Raw genomic sequence first — 22,423 nt, forward strand, 5'->3', positions numbered from 1 at the left:
ACAAGACTCTTGAAAGAGCCATTGATTTATTTGATAATGATGCTAATGAGACATCTGACACAGTGCTCTTACCAAGCTCTCCAAGTGTGCTGAACATTAATTGGAACCACACTGGGCTTTTGATGGATGGATAGACCTGGCCTTTTGAATGTCTCGGGTGCTGCCCATAGAGCCCACTATTCCCAAACAAATCTTTGTAAATCCATGGAGTCAGAAATGGACAACACGTTTTCTGCACTAAATATAGCAAAATCGTCAATCGTTTTCATAATTGGGTTTACAGCTACTGCACAGAAGAAACGGTGTGGTGTGACATCATTGGAAGAGAACCACATTTGGTCATAATACAATGTCAGCTGTGGCTCAGTGGGTTGCACTCACGCCTTTGAGTCAGAAAATCAGTGGTTCAAGCCCCCCTCCAGGATTTGAGTATGCAATCTCAGCTGACGCTCCAGTGCAGTGCTGAGGAAGTGCTACACTGTCAAAAGATGAGGCGTTAAACTGAGGCCCAATCTGCCCTCTCACATGGACGCAAAAGATCCCATGGCACTATTTGAATTATAGCATGGGAGTGCTCCTCGGTGTACTGGTCAACAGTTAGCCCTCAACCAATACCACTAAAAACAGTTTAATTTATCTCATTGCTGTTTGTTGGACCTTGCTGTGCACATATTGTTGCCATGATACCCTGTATTGCAACAGTAATGCAACTTCAAAAGTAATTCATTGGCTGTGAAGCACTTTGAGATGCCCTGAAATTGAGAAAGGCGTTATACAAATGCAAGTTCTTTCTTTCTTCTTCGTCATCTCACTACTGTATTGGTTTACATGTCCTTCGATGTCCAGGTGGGAATTTCTCCACGTGAAGATTTTTTGGAAGCATTATAGACAACCGTGTCATTCCTCAGTGTGAAAAACAAATGACTTCTTTCATTGGTCCTTTGGTACTTTAATGCACAGAAGCAGCTGTTGGTCACTGCAGACCTACACCGTAGTCGGTTTTCAGCCAAAGCTGAGGGAGAAGGGAATAGAGGGTTCTGCCGATAGAGTTAGATGATGAAGGATGGGAGGAGACTCAAGTGGAGCATTAATGCCAGCATGGACTGGTTGGGCCGAATGGCCTGTTTCTGTGCTGTATATTCTGCGTAATTCTGAGAAGTTTATTATATGGAAGCAAGAGTCATACAGGTCCACCAAAGTGTTAAAACAAAACTATTCAAAATAACTTGCATTTATACAGCCTCAAAGTGCTTCACAATCAGGGAAGTGCAGTCAGTGTTATTAGACAGGCCAATTTCTACACACTAAGATTGGACAAACAGGGTACAGTAGCCTGTGCTTATAGTACTGGACGATGTAATGTATTTGCTTCATGGGTTCTTTACTTAAGAATTCATAGCAACACATCTCTATTAAGAACTAGTTGATTTACTAGCAAAGGTTTAACAATCACACTACACATTACCAGTTCATCCACCAGGCTTACAACCACCTGCCTCATCGTGGATCCTCTGAACTCAACTGGCTGGAGATTTATTGAGTCTTGTGAATATCACGTGACTGCCGAAGTCACTCACTACTCAACAGCTCCACAAATTTTGCAGTCGAGTATCCCACATTTGGGGACATCGCAGGAGTCAGCACACCCGAAGTACAATGGGCTAGCGTCAGCCTGGGAGCACCCCCTGGGTGATCAGGGTCATTCCCTTGCCAGGTAAGTACCTGTGAGCATACTCACAGGTGGATACATTACAGATGAGAAATCAGAGATCACAATTATCTGGATTATATATCAATCTGATTGCTACATTTCCCCAATGTTGACAGCTCTGTTGAAATGAGCAGCTCAAAGTTGATGCTAATGTACTTTTTTTTTGTATATCACTTAGCAAAGGTCTCTCCGTGCATTGCCCTTTTATGTTTCCATCGCGTGCTGATTTCTGGAGGGGTTCCGAGCTGCGAGGGAACCCAATTGCTTGGGAGCAGGAAGGTTCCTCACATTTACTTTGCAGGCCGTAATTTGACAGCAGATTGTAGAGACAGATTTTAAAGCTTCTACATTGCTATCAATTCTCTGCACGTCAGCTTCTTTAAATTAAAAGTGCGGGCAAAGTACAAAATGCTGCTCTCTCCTGATAACCAGAGGGCACAAGAAACAGAGGTGACATGAGGGAAAACCTTTTTATGCAGCGAGTGGTTAGGATTTGGAATGCGCTGCTTGATAGGGTGCTGGATACAGATTCAATAGTAACCATCAAGAGGAGATTGGATAAATACTTGAAAGAAAAAATTGCAGGATATGGGGGGCTGGGACTAATTGGATCGCTCTTTCAAAGAGCCGGCTCAGGCAGGATGGGCCCAATGGTCTCCTTCTGTGCTGTAAGATTCTATGATTCTATAACTGCTCCTAATTCGGTAATAATTTGGCAAACTCATTCAGAGAGGCTGCAGGATGATGGTGAGGGACTCAAAACAAAATGGTTACACCGAGGCTATGGGATTTGCGCTGAGGATTGCTCTTCAAAAGAGCCGGCACTGACTCAATGGGCTGAATGGCTTCCTTCTGTGATGTACTATTCTATGATTCTTTGTGGAAAACGACATGAATTCTCGTCCGTGGGATCAGCAATTTGGAATAGAAATTCGGAGTCTCTGGTGCACTCACTCTGTTCCTCCCACTGACACTCATGAAATAAAAATGTGAAAGACTTTCGTGGCCTCAGGACTTGCCAAAGCACTTTACAGCCAATGAAGTACTTTGGAAGTGTAGTCACTGTTGTAATGTAGGAAATGGGGCAGCCAATTTGCACACAGATCCCACAAACAGCAGTGTGACAAATGGCAAGATAATCTGTTTTTGTGATGAGGGATAATTATTGGCCAGTACACAGGGAGAGAACTCCTCTATTCTTTGAAATCCTGCCACGGGATCTTTTACATCCACCTGAGTGGGCAGGCGAGGCCTCGGGTTAACACCTCATCAGGAAAAACAGCACCTCAACAATGCAGCAGTCCCTCGGAGTGTCAGCCGAGATTTTGTGCTCAAATTCTCCAGAGCGGGGCTTGGACCCACAACCTTCTGACTCAGAGGCGAGAGTGGAACCCACTGAGCCACGGGTAAGACCACTCACCCCATCCTTGTCCTCTCTACGAAAAACCTCCCAGGATGAGTTCCAGCATTTGGTCTTCCGTCACCTTCAGAGCTGCTAATTAGTTTGACCCGCTTCCTCAAACCGCCCCTCTAATTGTCTTGGGATACCGTACAGGACAATGCTCTGCGGATAAAATGTAACTGCAGTCGATATTAATAAATGTCTAATTAAATCCAGGCCACATCTCACTTCGGTGGGGTTTTGAAGACACATTGGCCAAATAGCAGAGCAGCAGCCTGCTCCTGGGAGCCATCATCCACGGCACACTGCTACAAACACAACTAATTAATCGAAACAACACTTGAATTCTTTCTCAGGCGTGGAGGCTGGGCTAGGAATCGGTAAGCTCCCGAGACCCCAGCATCTGACGCAGCATCAAGACTGCAGGCAGGCGCACAGATTTCCAACGCAATGCAGTCGCTTGAGAGTTAGTCAGTCGCTCAGATTATTACGACATTCAGCAACTTAAAGAGTATCCATGTGGAGTAGGTCTGGACTTCCTGCCACAGTGTTACATCAATTCCGATTAGTATTTCCATTGACGTCTTAGCTAGCGTGCACACAGAAAGCCAGCATGCAGATACAGCAAGCAATAAGGAAGGCAAATGTTATGTTGGCCTTTATTATGTTGGAATACAAGAGTAAGGAAGTCTTGCTACAGTTATACCGGGCTTTTGGAGAGACCAGTGCACAGTTTTGATCTCCTATGATGAGAGATTGTGTAGAATGGATCTATACTCTCTGGAGTTTAGAAGAATGAAAGATGATCTCATTGAAACATACAAGATTCTGAAGGGGATTGACAGGGTAGATACTGTTTCCCCTGGGGTGTTTCTCCTCGAACTAGGGGACAGAGTCTCAGCATAAGGGGTAGGCCATTTAAGTGCTAGATAAGGAGGAATTTCTTCACTCAGAGGGTTGGAAATCTTTGGAATTCTCTGCCCCAAAGGACTGTGGATGCTGAGTCTCTGAATATATTCAAGGCTGAGATAGATAGATTTTTGGAGTCTAGGGGAATCAAGGAATATGAGGAGCGGGTGGGAAAGTGGAGTTGAGATCGATGAGCAGTCATGATGTTATTGAATGGCGGAGCAGGCTCAATGGGCCATATGGCCTACATCTGCTCTATTTCTTATGTTGTTATCAAGTCAATGGAGAGAAAATGGGAAGAGATGTAAAATGAGCTGGTGATCAATGTTCCCTGTAAGCTGCTACAAGCAGTGGGATATACGTTATGGACAGTGGGGTATATGTTTCCGGCAGTGGGATATATACTACGGGCAGTGGGGTATACGTTTCCGGCAGCGGGATAAATGCTATGGGCAATGAGGTATATGTTTCCGGCAGTGGGATACATACTACGGGCAGTGGGGTATATGTTTCCGGCAGTGGGATATATGCAATGGGCAGTGGGATATATGCTATGGGCAGTGGGGTATATATTTCCAGCAGTGGGATATATGCAGTGGGCAGTGGGGTATATGTATTTTTGTGAGGGTGAAAGGAGCAGGTTTGTTCTCCAGGCTCCTCGAAACCAGCCTGGCCCACTGCCGCTCCAGCTCTCTACCCCCCTCAAGAGACAAGACTCCCCCCCCCTTCCCCCCTTCTCCCTGGGAGGGCACCACTGACGGGTTGCTTGAAGTCCTTACGGGGGGAGGTGGGTGGGCATGGTGGGAAACCGCTCTCCTGTGGATCAACAACCTGTATCCTTTATAGATAGTGGAGGTTTCCTCAGTGTGATGTCAGTGGCACTCAGCAGTCTCCCTTGGGCTAGCCAGTACTTGATAGTTCTGTACTCGGACATCTGAACTACATACAATTATTAATAAGCCCCTCGTGACCAGAGCTGTGGAGGTGTAATGAAAAGTGGACACTTCACCAGACCAGACGCGCTGCTGCCACTCAAATATAATCTGTGCAAATCAAACCTCAACCATCTGTAAAGTATCAGACGTCATCATATGATGGTGACAGAATGTTTTCAGCTCTCCTAGCTATGCCATTTATAATGTGCATGGGGGTGCGGGGAAATTCATTGCTACTTGGTGTCAGACAATCACTGAGGGCCTGCGGTGTGCAGTGAGAGCGATAGTATCCTGCCAATCAATAGCCAGCAGTCACTCAATTTCAGTCCACCTCGAATAAAAACCAGCCACATCCTTGAGCTTCTGTTCCTTGCCCAGCCAAACGAGACAGGTACAAGTGCAGATCAATCAGTATTGCAACCAGCCGAGGCCTACGGAACTTATCATCATCATAGGCAGTCCCTCGAAATCCACTCTAAAAGTAAGTTCTCAGGTGGCTGTACAGTCCATTGCAGGAATTACAGTCTCTGTCACGGGTGGGGCAGACAGTGGTTGAAGGAAAGAGTGGGTGGGGAGTCTGGTTTGCCGTATGCTCCTTCCGCTGTCTGCGCTTGGTTCCTGCATGCTCTCGGCGATGAGACTCAAGGTGCTCAGCGCCCTCCGGATGCTCTTCCTCCACTTTGGCCGGTCTTGGGCCAGGAATTTCCAGGTACCGGTGGGGACGTTACACTTTATCAAGGAGGCTTCGAGGATGTCCTTGAAGCATTTCTTCTGCCCACCTGGGGTTCGCTTGCCATGTAGGAGTTCCAAGTAGAGCATGTGCTTAGGGAGTCTTGTGTCGGGCATGCGGACGACGTGGCCCGCCCAACGGAGCTGGTCGAGTGTGGTCAGCACTTCGATGCTGCGGATATTGGCCTGAGCGAGGACACTGACGTTGGTGCGTCTATCCTCCCAGTGGATTTGCAGGAACTTACTTCAAGGACTGCTACTCAAGAACTTACTTCAAGGACTGCTACAAACAAACAAGTTTGCTGGGCTCAATTGTCCCTCGTACATGTGGACATTATCCCATTTGTTGCGTGCGTGTGGCACTAAGCGAGTGCGTTATGTTCAAAGGATAACTTCATAAGTTTATCTTGCGTATCGTACTGAGAGATATTGGGGGGCAATTTTAAACTAATCCGCCCGCTGAGAAACGGACCGGATCGGGTGCAACGCTGCTTTCACATCCCGCCTGATTTTACTCTGCATCGAAGTCAACAGCAAGTAACATTGGACGAGGTGGAAATCTGCCGATCTACCCGACCCTGTGGGAATCCCGCCCGGCTCGTTGGGTTGAAATGGCCACCACTGGATCTATACTAATTTAGCAAAATAAAGTTAAAAGAAGGCTTTCTGCTCCTATTCACCAACGTTCTTCTGCAACCAAGGTTTCCATTTCAAAATTAGCCTGCATAATTGATTGCCCCTGAGAATCCATGAGTTCGGGTAATTGTCCAGCCATTTCACGTTGCATATCGTGTTTTGCCAGAACCCAATATTAATTGGAAACACTGACGCAAGCCACTTTTCCAGCAATTAACCATGCACTGATCATACATCAAAACTGCTGAAAGCATGCAAAATAAACACATTAAGAAAATAACCTAAAGGTTCTTCATTGAATTAGCAGCCAGGCAGAAAATACATTGGCCCTGAAATTCCGGTTTGGCCTTCCCGTGGGCATTTTAGAGAAAAAATACGCACCTACCTTAAGCTGGTGCCCACGTTGGACCTTCCGATGCTGTGGCCTCCTTCGACTGCGATTCGCAGCACGTGCACGTCGACGCGTGCGCAGGCCTCGAGCTGGAGTCACATGGCTCTGGGCAGCCAATCAGGTAAGGTATCATAGTAATAGGAGTTCCGCAGGACCCTAAACTCCTATTACTATGATTGTGATGGAGCCCGAAACACCCAAAACACAGCCCCAAACACCCAAAACACTAATAAAAAATAGAAAATAATTACACTATATTCATTTAAATTAAAGTTATTAATGTCTTAAAAAAAATAATTTCCCGATTTTTTAAAAAGTTTAAAAAAATAAACTTACCATTGTGGGGAGGGTTTTTAATGATAAAATATGTTTTAAGAACTTTATTTTTATATGTTTTTGTGTTTTTTTAAAACACTTGCGCCTGTAAAAGCAGGCTATGCATCTGCTTTTTCAGGCGCAAGATTTTTGAGGACATTTGTAAGTGTAAATATCGGAAATTTCCACTTACAAATGTCCTTGCTCCCGAGATGCGGCCATCTGTCAAGCCAGAAACTTGACAGATAGGAAATGCCGGTTTCCAGCGCACATTGCACACTGGATACCAGCATTTCCAATGCCTTCCCGGGTCCGTAGGAACTCCATACAGATCCGGGGAGGCCGGAATTTCAGGGCCATTGTGTCAACTTCAAAGGAAATGAGGGAAGAAGCTTGGGCAAACTGACCACGCAGTTTTGTTCAACAGCATTTGAGTAGAGAACATGTGGGACATCTTTAAAGGCGCAATGCTGACCACGCAGGGTGAATAAGTACCAAGGATGAGCCGATGTAGACAAAACAAGTCTGACCCTAAACTAATCTGAAGTAAAATAAGGTGAAAAACAATCTCTACAAAGCTGGCAGAGAGAAAAGTAAAGGGGATTACTGGGATTACCCAACTTGACCCACATTGGCTCCCAGTCCGGCAAGCTCCTTGATTTTAAAATTCTCATCCTTGTTTTCAAATCGCGCACGGCCTTGCCCCTCTCTATCTCTGTAACCTCCTCCAGCCTTTCAACCCTCCAGAGATCTTTGTGCTCCTTCAATTCTGGCCTCTTGCGCATCCACGATTGTCTTCACTCTACCATTGGTGGCCGTGCCTTCTGTTATCTGGGCCCTAAGCACTGGAATTCCCTCCCCAAACCTCTCCGCCTCTCTACCTCTCTCTCCTCCTGTAAGGCGCTTCTTAAAACCTATCTCTTTCAACGAGCTTTGGTTATCTGTCCTAATGTCTCCTTCTTTGGCTCGGTGTCAATTTCTGTCTGATAACACTCCTGTGAAGCTCCCTGGGACATTTTACACGTTATATAAATGCAAGTTGTTGTTGTACACAGCAGCCAATGTGAATCTGGAAGGGGCAACTCCAGCTAGTCCAATTTACTTCACTTTTTTGAGGAAGTGACCTGCCAGGAGCTTCCCTCCAGCCCCTGGCTGTCGCTCCCCGCACTGGCGCCCCGGCTTACAATCGGGGCTTAGGAATCAATGTAATTTGCCAGGATATCTCAGGAGCATCAGTGAACACAGGCAGAAGAGCAGTAGTGGGGACAACAGGAGCCCATGAATGTCCCCACAAACTACGTATGCAGTGCTACAGAGGGCAACTGTAGTCTATTTGCTTCATGGGTTCTTTGCTTAAGAATTCACAGCTCCACATTTGCTGTAAAGAACTAGCTTTTTTCTGAGCAAATGTTGAACAATCAAACTGAACCCTACCAGTTCATCCACCAGGCTCACAACAGCCTGCCTCATCGTGGAGAACCTGGTCTCAATTAACTGGGGTTTTATTGAATCTTGTGAACATCACATGACTGGCTAAGCCACTTACAGTGCAACAGGCCCAAAACTATTTTAGTTGAAATCATAAATTAAGTGTCCCCTTATTAAAGGGGGCACTAAAAACCGACAAATAAACAAATTAACTTTTTACCGTCAACTTAATTCAAATTAAAATTTGGTTGCCGGGGGTGATGATGCACTCCAGTCCCTCCGGCGCCTACCTCTCGTGGAAGGCCACGAGCATACTGGTGGACACTGTGTGTTCCATCTCTAGGGACACCCTGGCTCGAATGTAACCGCGGAAGAGAGACAGGCAGTCGGGCTGAACAACCCCCTCGACTGCCCGCCGCCTGGATCGGTTGATGGCCACCTTGGCCATGCCCAGGAGCAATCCTACGAGGAGGCCTTCCGACCTGCCCGCTCCCCTCCGCACAGGATGCCCAAAGATCAGGAGCGTGAGACTGAAGTGCAACCAGAATTTGAGGAGCAGCACCTTCAAATATTGGAAGAGGAGCTGCAACCTCACACATTCAACATAGACATGGAACACGGACTGTTCCAGACCGCAGAAATTGCAGGCGGCCTGGGAGTCTGTGAAGCGACTTAAAAACCGATTGCACGTGAGTGCCCCATGCAACACCCTCCAGACCAAGTCCCCAATAAATAAAGGGAGGACTCCCGTGTAGAGAGCACTCCATTGGGGACCGCCGCCTCCTCCGGACGGCAAAATGTGCACCATGGCATGTCCGTATGGCACACAAGGATGGCAAAGTGGAGAGTGTGCAAGAGCAGCCCGTACAGGAATCCCCTCCGCGCAGAAAGGCATGGAGGGGATTTCCCGCAGGAGGCTCAAGTTGTGAGGCATCGGCTCTCGAGAGAGAGGTTTCAGGGCTTGGCGTCGATGAGGAATTCCGTCTGGACGGGGGTCAGTTCGGACGGGATTGCCCCATGTGCTTGAGCCTCCTCCACACACCTAACGGAGTCAGGGCCCAGTGCCATTTTTAGCGACTTGATGGCATTGGCCGTGCGTCGGACATCGGCCCACGATAGGCACCGTGCCAGCTCTTCAGGCACTATCCAGCCCGCTCCTCCACCATCCAGCAGGCCCTTGATCCTGGTCACCTTGCCAAACACAGCTCTGTTGTCCGCTTGCCACCTAAAACAGCGCTCGTGGAGGTACGGATTCCTGAGCAGCGGCTCCCGAAGGACAGCCGCCACTCCAGATGGGGGAGAACTGCGCTTGGTGGCGATTTTGTTCCAGACCCTGATGAGTTCCTGGTAAACAGCATGGCGGTCCGGATGCCTCCCAGATTTACAAACAGGAGCTGCGTGTCATAATTGAGGCAGTATTGCTGGCAGAAGAAATACGTCGCCAGCTCACACCATCAGGGAGGATGCTTGATTTACAGGTATCTCTGCAGGGTCTGAAGACGGAAAGTCGTAGCTTGGGTGCTCACGCACACCAACACCTGACCACCCTCCCTAAGCGGGAGACTCAGAGCCACAACAGAGACCCAATGCTTCCTGTTGTTCCAGAAGAAGTCGACAAACACAGGGGGAGGGGTCAAAGTGGCCAGCCGGTACCACAGCATAGCGGCTACCAGCTGGTTTATGACTAGCGTTCAGCCCCTGTAGGACAGCACTCGGAGCAGTCCTGTCCAGCGCCATAGCCGAGCGGTGACTTTGGCCTCCAGCTCTTGCCAGTTCGCTGGTCAGGCTTCCTCGGCAGGGCTAATTAAGGTCGACTCCCAGATAGAGGAGCTGGGTTGCTCCAGGCAAAAGGCCTGAGCTCCTCCAGCAGGGTGTCTACCCGTCACTGACCCACCAGAAGTCTGGAACATTTCTCCCAGTTGATCCTGGCGGAAGTTGCGGCCGAATAAATCTTCTGACACTCACGCATCCTCCACAGGTCAATGGGATCCTCGACTATGAGGAGCATGTCATCGGCGTAAGCTAAGAGGCCGACCTCCACGCCCTGCCCTTGCAGAGCCAGTCCCGTCAACCGGTTCCGCAAGAGGCGCAGGAAAAGCTCCACAAATATGGCATATGGGGAGCAGGTGGGGAAGTGGAGCTGAGTCCATGATCAGATCAGCCATGATCTTATTGAATAACTGAGCAGGCTCAAGGGGCCATATGGCCTACTCCTATTCCTATTTCTTATGTTCTTATAACTGGCTGGCCTGACACACCCCTCTCCCAAAGTGAAGGGGTCCGCCAAAGACCTATTAACCTTAATCAGACACTCTGCGGCAGCGTACAAAAGTCGGATCCAGGCGATGAAATGCGGCAACAGCCCCACCATCCTGTGAGCATGAGGTGCATTATTCGTACAGCCAGTAAGAGCTGCAGCATGTGAATGTAAATGTGGAAAATAGAATTGCAACACGCTGGTAAATTTCCTCGGATTGTGTAAACATACAGTACTGTGGCACAATCTTTCTTATTCAAAGACTGAAGACAGACCAGTGCCTGTAGAGCTGGACAAATAATTCTATTAATACATTAGCCCTGGCAAATCACAGTCCGCAACATCAACTATACAATCAGACCCGAGAACATTGCACCAATGAATCTATTTAACCAACTCGCTTGTTACCTCCTACTTTGTATATTTACGCTTCTAAATTGGTACAAATGTTAGATGTTAAGGGCTTTTAAAATTGAGAAAACATTGGGGTGGCTAAACCTAATGTCTTGTGCATTTGGTAAACAAAGCCCATATCTTACTTTAAAATCTGACTTGCCCCTTGAGATTTGTCATCAGCCTCTTAATCACCGGTTCCCAGCCCATTCAATTTTTGGGGTGTTGCTACCCACTCAGTCACAGTAAAGCAAGTCTTTCCATTGACCTGAGGGCACATCTGCGTCCTGTAAGATATGTGAAAGGCACTCCTAGCATTCCCTCCAGTCCCTTCAACACGAGAAGGTAAATGAATTTCCGGGCAGTGCCTGCTGGCCGCACCGACGTTCTATCCTTTGTTTACAGATCACCGCAATGCCCTCGAATCCCGGGTGGAAAAGGGCTCGGTGCATGTACCTGCCATTTGTGCGTTGTAATGTACTGAACAAAATCACTGCAGCATTCAGCTGATCAAAAAAATAAATAAAGCCAACATGCTATCTGGGGACCTCTCACATCATGCTTACTGAGCCGAGTGGGCCTTTGAAGTCTTGTCCCTAGTGCCAAATAAAAGGCTGCCTTTATAATTAGATCCATTTCTTAGACTACTTGTTCATATCCCCTCCCCCCCAGTCAAAATTCCTTCATCCTCATGTACATTATAGCACATGTTTACTGCATTTTATATAACAACAACTTGTATTTATATAGCACCTTTAACGTAGTAAAACATCCCAACATGCTTCATAGGAGTATTATCAAACAAACTTTGCCAGATAAAGAGATATTAGGGCAGATGACCAAAAGCTTGGTCAAAGAGGTAGGTTTTAAGGAGTCTCATTAAGGAGGAAAGAGAGGTAGAGAGGTGGAGAGGTGAAGGGAGGGAATTCCAGATCTTCGGGCCTTGCCAGCTGAAGGCTCGGCGGCCAATGGTGCAGCGATTCAAATCGAGGATTCTGAAGAGGCCAGAATTGGAGGAGTGCAGAAATCTCAGAGGGTTGTAAGGCTGGAGGAGATTACAAAGAAATGGAGGGGTGAGGCCATGGAGGGGTTTGAAAACAAGGATGAGAATTTTAAAACTGAGGCATTGCTTAACCGGTCAGTGAGCTCAGGGGTGATGGGTGAACGGGAATGGGCAGCAGAGTCTTGGATGATCTCAAGTTTATGGAGCGTAGATCGTGGGAGCCCAGCCTGGCGGGCTTTGAAATAGACAAGTCTAGAGGTAACACAGGCAGGGATGAGGGTTTCAGCAGCAGATAAGCTGAGGCAGGAGCAGAGAAGGGTGATGTTACGGAAGTGGAAATTGGTGGTCTTAGTGATGGCGCAGATATGTGATCGGAAGATCATCTCGGGGTCAAATGTAATGGAATGTGCCAACTCATTGAAAACAGCTGAGCTCTGACAGCCGTGAAGGAGGCGTGTCCTTGTGCCAAGTTGAGGTATATTACCATTGCTGAAACAAGTACCTGGAATTTCCATGGGGGCTCCCTGATCTCACTCTGTAACTTCAGTTTAAGATTGGCATATCCCGGAGAAAAAGAGTGCAAACAGCAGCTTAAGTTGTTTCTCCGGAGTTCCTGCTGATTTCAGGGCGGGAGGTCAGGGAACCTCAGTGGAAAACCTACTCCTAGTCGTTTATAAATCTTAAATTACATCTTACTCAACTCGGCTACCATTTCAATTACATTTATCCACATTTGTGTGGATAAGTATTTCCTGCATCAGTATTAAAAAAGCAAACCAAGGAATATGGTGACATGGCTAATGTTAATGAAGATGAAAGGGACATTTAGCCTTTTTATGCTCTGAAACAAAGCTTATTTATTCCTGCAGAACCAACTTTAGCAGTATGATTTATAATCTCAGCTGCAAGGAAATTAAAAACAAGGAAATGCCGGCTAGCAATATTCACCACCACATTATTCGCAATTGATTGCAGACCCCAGAACACTGGAGAAAGTGCAGCACTCCCTTCTAATATTAAAGCCATGGTAATTCCCCGTGGCTAAGTGAAAAGCATAATGCGAGATCTGAGCCATACAGACCAGGAAGGTTGTTGGTTTGAGCTACTTAGACCAGGGAGGTGGCTGGTTAGAGCCTGCAGACAAGGCACATCAATGATTTGAGTCTGTAAGCTATTGAGATCAATGGTTTGAGTCTGTAGACCAGTGAGATCATTGGTTTGAGTCTGTCGACCAGCAATGTCAATGGTTTGAGTCTGTCGACCAGCGATGTCAATGGTTTGAGTCTGTAGACCAGTGAGATCATTGGTTTGAGTCTGTAGATCAGGGAGATCAATGGTTTGAGTCTGTAGATCAGGGAAGTCAATGGTTTGAGTCTGTAGACCAGTGAGATCATTGGTTTGAGTCTGTAGACCAGTGAGATCAATGGTTTGAGTCTGTCGACCAGCAATGTCAATGGTTTGAGTCTGTCGACCAGCGATGTCAATGGTTTGAGTCTGTAGACCAGTGAGATCATTGGTTTGAGTCTGTAGATCAGTGAGATCAATGGTTTGAGTCTGTCGACCAGCAATGTCAATGGTTTGAGTCTGTCGACCAGCGATGTCAATGGTTTGAGTCTGTAGACCAGTGAGATCATTGGTTTGAGTCTGTAGACCAGGGAGATCAATGGTTTGAGTCTGTAGATCAGTGCTATCAATGGTTTGAGTCTGTAGACCAGTGATGTCAATGGTTTCAGTCTGTAGATTAGTGAGATCAATAGGTTGAGTCTGTAGACCAGTGAGATCATTGGTTTGAGTCTGTAGACCAGGGAGATCAATGGTTTGAGTCTGTAGATCAGTGAGATTATTGGTTTGAGTCTGTAGACCAGGGAAGTCAATGGTTAGAGACTGTAGACCAGTGAGATCAATGGTTTGAGTCTGTAGACCACTGATGTCAATGGTTTGAGTCTGTAGACCAGGGAGATCATTGGTTTGAGCCATACAGATCAGAAGGTGCCAGTCTTACCATCCCATGGCACACTGGAACAAGACTCCGCACCAGCTGTGTGTAACCTGCCATGCATGAAGCTGAGGAAGTGTAACTGACTGCAGACACACTGTTCCCACTCCAGTGGTTGCACTCCACAGTGCAAACAACTCCAGACCACACAACCTCATAGGCCCAAAGAAATATGGCTCTAAGACGCTTGACACTGGGTTAAGGCTTTCTTTTGAGCGAGTCTAGAACGTGACCATTAACAGGTGTTTGACTGAGGAAGGCATAGGAACAGGACTAGGCCATTCAGCCCTGCGAGCCTGTTCCATTATTCTATTGGATCATGGCAGATCCATACCACAAATCCATTTACTCGCCTTTACACCATATTCCTTGATACCATTACCGAATAAACAACTATCAATCTCAGTCTTGAAAATTTCAATTGACCGAGCATCCTTGGCCTTTTCAGGGAGTTCCAGATTTCCACTACCCTTTGTGCGAAAAGATGTTTCCTGATTTCACTCCAAACTGGCCTAGCTCTAATGTTAAGGTTATGCCCCATTGTTCTGAATTCCTTCACTGGAGGAAATAGTTTCTTTGTATCCACTCTTAATAATTCCCTTTATCATTTGAAGCACCCTGATTAGATCACCCCCTCACAACCAGTATTCCCGTTAAGCTACGCGGCTGCAAAGCGCTCCGGAGATCCCGCGCAGGCCGCTCAACGGCTTTGCAATTGCAATAACCGCACATACACGAGAAATTTGGTGCGCAGCCAGTTAAAGGGCCGCGCACCAAAAATAAATTACAGGGAACATTGCTCACAACTGATGCAGTGCCCTTGCTCTTGGCTTCTTGTACAAATGGCGGAACCCAGCATGCCAATAAAAAAGATTGGTGCTGATGCAGGATGAAAAGTGGGAGAGTGTTTTTCCAAAACAGGATCAAAGAGTTTGATCTTTGAGTAGAAAAGTAAAAGCAACTTAGCACTGCTCCAGACATTACGGTGTGTGACTGTGTTAAGTGTAAATTATATGGAAACTGTTATCAAGCTGACACCACCTTGTAATCAGAGGAACATTACACATGCTTATTTCCTCAATTTAGAGATGGGGACAACAGTGGAGGCAGGTTTATTTACATTCATTTTAGCAGGTGTTGAAGATTGAATCCTGAATTAGTACTGGGTGGATGGCCATAAAACCTGCAATTCCTTTAGCAATTCATGAACAGATAAAGACAACAGTAAAAGAGCAGCACTCAGAGAATTCAAGTCGGCACAATTGAACAAGTTGGTTCCGATTTCTTGTGCGTCAACGTGTATTTTTTGGGATACCCAATGGTGTAAGATCAAAGTGGATATGGGGAGACAGTAACCGCTCGCACAACCACGATGGCGTAAGATTAAGGTGGAGTCGGAGAGACTATAACCCCGCTTCCCTGACCCCGCCTTCCAGTGGCAGAAGACCAAAGTGGAATCAGAAATAATAACCGTTCCCCCACCCCCATACGATAAGAACTAGGTGCAGGCGGATAGAGATCACGTCCTTACGCTCATCCGTCCCCAACTCCCCAACAATGGGACTTATCATTCAAACAACGTAGATACACCGTAATCCACATAATCTACCAGAATTTTCACAGGGAACATCCTTGCGTGAAACAGCGCCTATTGGAACAGCTTCTTTTGTTATTTGTAGTTGATCTGCTTTTTTCAGTGAATGAAAGTACATAATATTTCCTTGGTTATTTGTCTTCATTCCCTGTGGTGTTGCTCTGTTGCACATGAGAGGCCAATTGTCTCAAATGTTCGCCAATTCCCATTATCCCTCCATTCTGGTGGGTTGAGGAAGTTCCAGTGTAATTCTTGGCAATGTTTTAAAACTTGTACATCATAAGAACATAAGAACATAAGAAATAGGAGCAGGGGTAGGCCATTTGGCCCCTCGAGCCCCTCACATCAGGTGACTTCACATCTCACAGCGGGACACGACCGAACCATGAATGGTTAGTTCAGGAAGATAATCCTATTCGTAGCTGGGAATAAGAGGGTTTCGAGAAATGTGAGAAAACAAGGGCAAGCCGCAGATTTCCTATAGTCACATGCATACTCTGGCCACTCTGGTCAGTGATGCACAATTCTGAGTCAGAGGTTGACAGGGTTCCAGCTGATTGAGAACAGCAATGAGAGAGAGGGAGGGAGAGCGGGAGATGGACAGGGAGGTGGAGAGAGAGAGGGAGATGGAGATAGAGAGCGTGCGAGTGGGTGACTGCCGGGGATGGAGGTTAAGAGAGCAGGCTGATGAAAACGAGAAGCAGTGAGAAAGAGTTAGGACGAGAGACAATGAAAGAGTGAAGGAGAGTGAGAGAGAGAGAGAGTGAGGGAGAATGGGAGAGTGAGGGAGGATAAGAACATAGGAAATAGGAGCAGGAGTAGGCCATTTTGCCCCTTGAGCCTGCTCCGCCATTTAATAAGATCATGGCTGATCTGATCATGGACTCAGCCCCACTTCCTGCCCGCTCCCCATAACCCTTTATTCCCTTATCGCTCAAATATCTGTCTATCTCCGCCTTAAATATATTCAAAGACCCAGCCTCCACAGCTTTCTGGGGCAGAGAATTACACAGGTTTACAACCCTCTGAGAGAAAAAATTGCTCCACATCTCAGTTTTATATGTGCGGCCCCTTATTCTGAGACTATGCCCCCTTGTTTAGTTGCTCCTATGAGTGGAAATATCCTCTCTGCATCCACCTTGTTTGGCCCCCTCATTATCTTATATGTTTCGATAAGATCATCTCTCATTCTTCTGAACTCCAATGAATATAGGCCCAACCTACTCAACCTATCTTCATAAGTCAACCATCTCATCTCCGGAATCAACCGAGTGAACCTTCTCTGAACAGCCTCCAATGCAAGTATATTCTTCCTTAAATACGGAGACCAAAACTACACAGTACTCTAGTGTGGCCTCACCAATATCCTGTGCAGTTGGAGCAGGACCTCTCTGCTTTTATACTCCATTCCCTTTGCAATAAAGGTCAACACTCCATTTGCTTTCCTAATTACTTGCTGTACCTGCATACTAACATTTTGTGATTCATACACAAGAACCCCCAGGTCTCTCTGTACTGTAGCACTTTGCAATTTTTCTCCAATTAAATTATAATTTGCTTTTCTATTTTTTCTGCCAAAGTGGATAACTTCACATTTTCCCACATTATACTCAATCTGCCAAATTTTTGCCCACTCACAGCCTGTTTACATCACTTTTCAGATTTCTTGTGTCCTCCTCACATTTTGCTTTCCCACCCATCTTTGTATCATCAGAAAACTTGGCTACATTACACTCGGTCCCTTCATCCAAGTTATTAATATAGATTGTAAATAGTTGAGGCCCCAGCACCGATCCCTGCGGCACACCAATAGTTACTGTTTGCTAACTGGAAAATGACCCATTTATCCCGACTCTCTGTTTTCTGTTAGTTAGCCAATCCTCTATCCAAGCTAATATATTACCCCCAACCCCGTGAACTTTTATCTTGTGCAACCTTTTATGTGGCACCTCATCGAATGCCTTCTGGAAATCCAAATACACCACATCCACTGATTCCCCCTTAACTACCTTGCTCATTACATCCTCAAAGAACGGCAGCAAATTTGTCAAACATGAATTCCCTTTCATAAAACCATGTTGACTCTGCTTGATTGAATTTTGCTTTTCCAAATGTCCTGCTACTGCTTCCTTAATAATGGACTCCAGCATTTTCCCAACAACAGATGTTAGGCTAACTGGTCTATAGTTTCCTGCTTTCTGCCTGCCTCCTTTTTTAAATAGGGCTTTTTTAAATACCTTTGCGGGTTTCCAATCCGCTGGGACCTCCCCAGAGTCTTAAGAGAAGTAGTGGCAGGGATTGTGGATGCATTGGTTGTAATTTACCAAAATTCCCTGGATTCGAGAGAGGTCCCAGCAGATTGGAAAACTGCAATTGTAACGCCCCTATTTAAAAAAGGAGGCAGACATAAGCAGGAAACTATAGACCAGTTAGCCTAACATCTGTGGTTGGGAAAATATTGGAGTCCATTATTAAAGAAGCAGTAGCAGGACATTTGGATAAGCAAAATTCGGTCAGGCAGAGTCAGCATGGATTTATGAAGGAGAAATCATGTTTGACAAATTTGCTGGAGTTCTTTGAGGATGTAACGAACAGGGCGGATAAAGGGGAACCAGTGGATGTGGTGTATTTGGACTTCCAGAAGGCATTTGACAAGGTGCCACATAAAAGATTACTGCACATGATAAAGGTTCACGGGATTGGGGGTAATATATTAGCATGGGTAGAGTATTGGTTAACTAACAGAGAACAGAGAGTTGGGATAAATGGTTCATTCTCTGGTTGGCAACCAGTAACTAGTGGGGTGCCGCAAGGATCAGTGCTGGGACCCCAACTATTTACAATCTATATTAACGACTTGGAAGAAGAGACTGAGTGTAACGTAGCCAAGTTTGCTGACGATACAAAGATGGGAGGAAAAGCAATGTGTGAGGAGGACACAAAAAATCTGCAAAAGGACATAGACAGGCTAAGTGAATGGGCAAAAATTTGGCAGATGGCAAATAATGTTTGAAAGTGTGAGATCATGCACTTTGGCAGAAAAAAAATCAAAGAGCAAGTTATTATTTAAATAGAGAAAGATTGCAAAGTGCCACAGTACAGTGGGACCTGTGGGTACTTGTGACTGAAACACAAAAGGATAGTATGCAAGTGATCAGGAAGACCAATGGTATCTTGGCCATTATTGCAAAGGCGATGGAGTATAAAAGCGGGGAAGTCTTGCTACAGCTATATAAGGTATTGGTGAGGCCACACCTGGAATACTGTGTGCAGTTTTGGTTTCCATATTTACGAAAGGATACACTTGCTTTGGAGGCAGTTCAGAGAAGGTTGCCTAGGTTAATTCCGGGGATGAAGGGGTTGACATGAGGAAAGGTTGAGTAGGTTGGGCCTCTGCTCAGTGGAATTCAGAAGAAGATTATGAGGGGGCTTGACAAGGTGGATGCAGTGAGAATGTTTCCACTGATGGGGGAGACTAGAACTAGAGGGCATGATTTTAGAAGAAGGGGCCGCCCATTTAAAACAGAGATGAGGAGAAATTTCTTCTCTCAGAGGGTTGTAAATCTGTGGAATTCGCTACTTCAGAGAGCTGTGGAAACTGGGACATTGAATAAATTTAAGATAGAAATAGACAGTTTCTTAAACGGTAAGGGGTTATGGGGAGCGGGCAGGGAAGTGGAGCTGAGTCCATGATCAGATCAGCCATAATCTTATTAAATGGTGGAGCAGGCTCAGGGGCCGTATGGCCTACTCCTGTTCCTATTTCTTATGTTCTTAGAAGATGATTAAGAAGGCATATGGAATGCTTGCCTTTATTGGCCAAGGCAGGGAGGTTATGCTTAAATTGTGTAATATTTTGGTCAGGCTACAGATGGAGTACAGCGTGCAGTTCTGGTCGTCGTATTATAGGAAGGACGTGATTGCACTAGAGAGGGTGCAGGAGATTTACTAGGATGCTGCATGGAATGGAGAATCTTAGTTATGAGGACAGATTGGATAGGCTGGGTTTGTTCTCATTGGAACAGAGGAGGTTGAGAAGAGACCACATTGAGGTGTACAGAATATTGAGGGGGCTGGATATTGCGGTAGCAAGGGTCTATTTCCTTTGGTGGAGGGGTCTATTACGACGGGGGCATAGTTTTAGGGTGGTTGGTGGAAGGTTCAGATGGGATTTGAGGGGTGGCTTCTTCACGCAAAGGGTTGTGGGGTTATGGAACTCACTGCCTGGAAGAGTGGTGGATGCCGAAACCCTCACCACATTTAAAAGATGGTTGGATGGCATTTAAAGTGCCGTAACATGCAGGGTTATGGACCTAGAGCTGGGAATTGGGAATAGACTGGGTAATCTCTTGTTGGCTGGTGCAGATATGATGGTAGGTACTGCAGGGAATCGAATATGGGCAGGGTGATCTCCTGGGCTAGTTTTGATCGCCTGGATGAGGCGGAGAGCAATTTCCCCAAATTTTTCCCCCCCAAATTGGCTTGGATTTTAAGCTGGTTTTGCCTCTCCCAAGAGATCACATGGCTCCAATTGGGGTGGAGTGTAGAATGTTTCAGTATAAAGGGTGTCGCAGTTGTGTGGGGCAGACTGGTTGGCCTGGGTTCTCTTTACCTTTCCGCCACTGGTCATTGTTCATAGATTTATATGTAACCTTCAGGGCTGCTGACCAAGGGCTGTGTGGCTGTTTGTCAGCTAGCGCAGACACAATGAGCCGAAATGGCCTCCTTTTACACTGTAAATTTCTATGTTTCTCTAATTCAGGGAATTTTGGTAGATTACAACCAATGCATCCACTATCTCTGCAGCCTCTTCGTTTAAGACCCTAGGATGAAAGCCATCAGGTCATCATCATAGGCAGTCCCTCGGAATCGAGTTCTTAGGTGACTGAACAGTCCAATATGAGAGCCACAGTCCCCGTCACAGGGACAGACAGTCGCTGAGGGAAGGGGTGGGTGTGACCCTCCCGGATGCACTTCCTCCACTTAGGGCGGTCTTTGGCCAGGGACTCCCAGGTGTCAGTGGGGATGTTGCACTTTATCAAGGAGGTTTTGAGGGTGTCCTTGAAACATTTCCTCTGCCCACCTTTGGCTCGTTTGCCATGAAGGAGTTCCGAATAAAGCGCTTGCTTTGGGAGCCTTGTGTCAGGTATGCAAACAATGTGGCCTGCCCAGCGAAGCTGATCAAGTGTGGTCAGTGCTTCAATGTTGGGGATGTTGGCCTGGTCGAGGACGCTAACGTTGATGCGTCTGTCCTCCCAGCTCCAAGCCATCAAGTCCAAGGGACTTGTCCGCCTTTGGTCCCATTATTTTGCCGAGTACTACCTCTTTAGTGATAGTGATAGTATTAAGTTCCTCCCTCCCTTTAGCCCCTTGATTATCCACTATTAGGATGTTTTTAGTGCCTTCTACCATCAAGTCCGATACAAAATATTTGTTCAAAGTCTCTGTCATTTCCCTGATTCCCATTATTAATTCCCCAGTCTCATCCTCTAAGGGAACAACTGTTGTGTATGGAGAAAGAGTCAGACTGAACACTGTGAGCTCAAAGTAAAATGTGACCTTAGTCTTTTATTGCAGGTCTCCAGAGTGCCTCTCCAACCTGTGAAGCCTCCTTAAATACTTGTGCTCCCAAGGGATTATGGGATCCTTTGGGACTCCAGGGGATGAGCCCTCTGGTGGCTGTACAGAGTAAATACAAGTCCACATATATAACACCAACAGTTACTTTAGCCACTCTTTTCCTTTTTATGTACCTGTAGAAACTCTTACTTTCTGTTTTTATATTTCATGCTAGTTTGCTTTCAGAATCTATCTTCCCTCTCGATTATTTTTTTAGTCGTTCTTTGCTGGCTTTTAAAAGTTTCCCAATCGACTGGCCTCCCACTAGTCTTGGCCACTTTGTATGCCCTTGTTTTCAATTTGATACCATCCCTTATTTCCTTAGTTAGCTCGGATGGTTATCCCTTCTCTTACAGTCTTTCCTTCTCATTGGAATATATTTTTGTTGAGAGTTATGAAATATCTCCTTAAATCTCTGCCACTGCTCATCAACCGTCCCACATTTTAGTCTATTTTCTCAGTCCACTTTAACCAACTGTGCCTTCATAACTTTGTAGTCTCCTTTGTTTAAGCTTAGGACACTGGTTTGAGATCCAACTTTCTCACTCTCCAACTGAATTTGAAATTCAACCATGCTATGGTCACTCATTCCTAGAGCATCCTTTACTAGGAGATCATTTATTAATCCTGTCTCATTACATGGTACCAGATCTAAGGTAGCCTGCTCCCTGGTTCCGTAATGTACTGTTCAAGGAAACTATCCCGGATACAAAGTCTGAACTCTTCCTCAAGGCTACCCTGGCCAATTTGCTTTGTGCAATCAATATGAAGGTTAAGATCGCCCATGATTATTGCCGTTCCTTTTTTACAAGCTTCCATTATTCCTTGATTCATACTCCGTCCAACAGTGTAGCTACTGTTAGGGGGCCTATAGACTATGCCCACCAGCAACTTTTTCCAATTATTCCTTATCTCCACCCAAACTGATTCAACATCTTGATCTTCTGAGCCAATATCGTTTCTCACTTATGCACTGATCTCATCCTTTATTAACAGAGCTACCCCACCTCCTTTTCCTTTCTGTCTGTCCTTCTGAATTGTCAAATGCCCCTGAATATTTAGTTGGTCATCTTGCAACCACATCTCTGTAATGGCTATCAGATCT

General features: G+C 46.0%; 1 protein-coding gene and 1 non-coding gene across 2 annotated transcripts in view; both read right to left on the bottom strand.

The window, feature by feature from the left end:
- Nucleotides 1–22,423, bottom strand: part of smyd3 (SET and MYND domain containing 3) — a 1,321,352-nt gene that overhangs the window by 399,844 nt on the left and 899,085 nt on the right. The window lies entirely within an intron of this gene.
- LOC139274388 (U1 spliceosomal RNA) lies at nucleotides 1,562–1,722 on the bottom strand. The gene has a single exon (XR_011595460.1). It is a non-coding gene; the product is annotated as a U1 spliceosomal RNA (small nuclear RNA).

Source organism: Pristiophorus japonicus, chromosome 9 (assembly GCF_044704955.1).
Source record: "Pristiophorus japonicus isolate sPriJap1 chromosome 9, sPriJap1.hap1, whole genome shotgun sequence".
Lineage (NCBI taxonomy): Eukaryota > Metazoa > Chordata > Chondrichthyes > Pristiophoridae > Pristiophorus > Pristiophorus japonicus.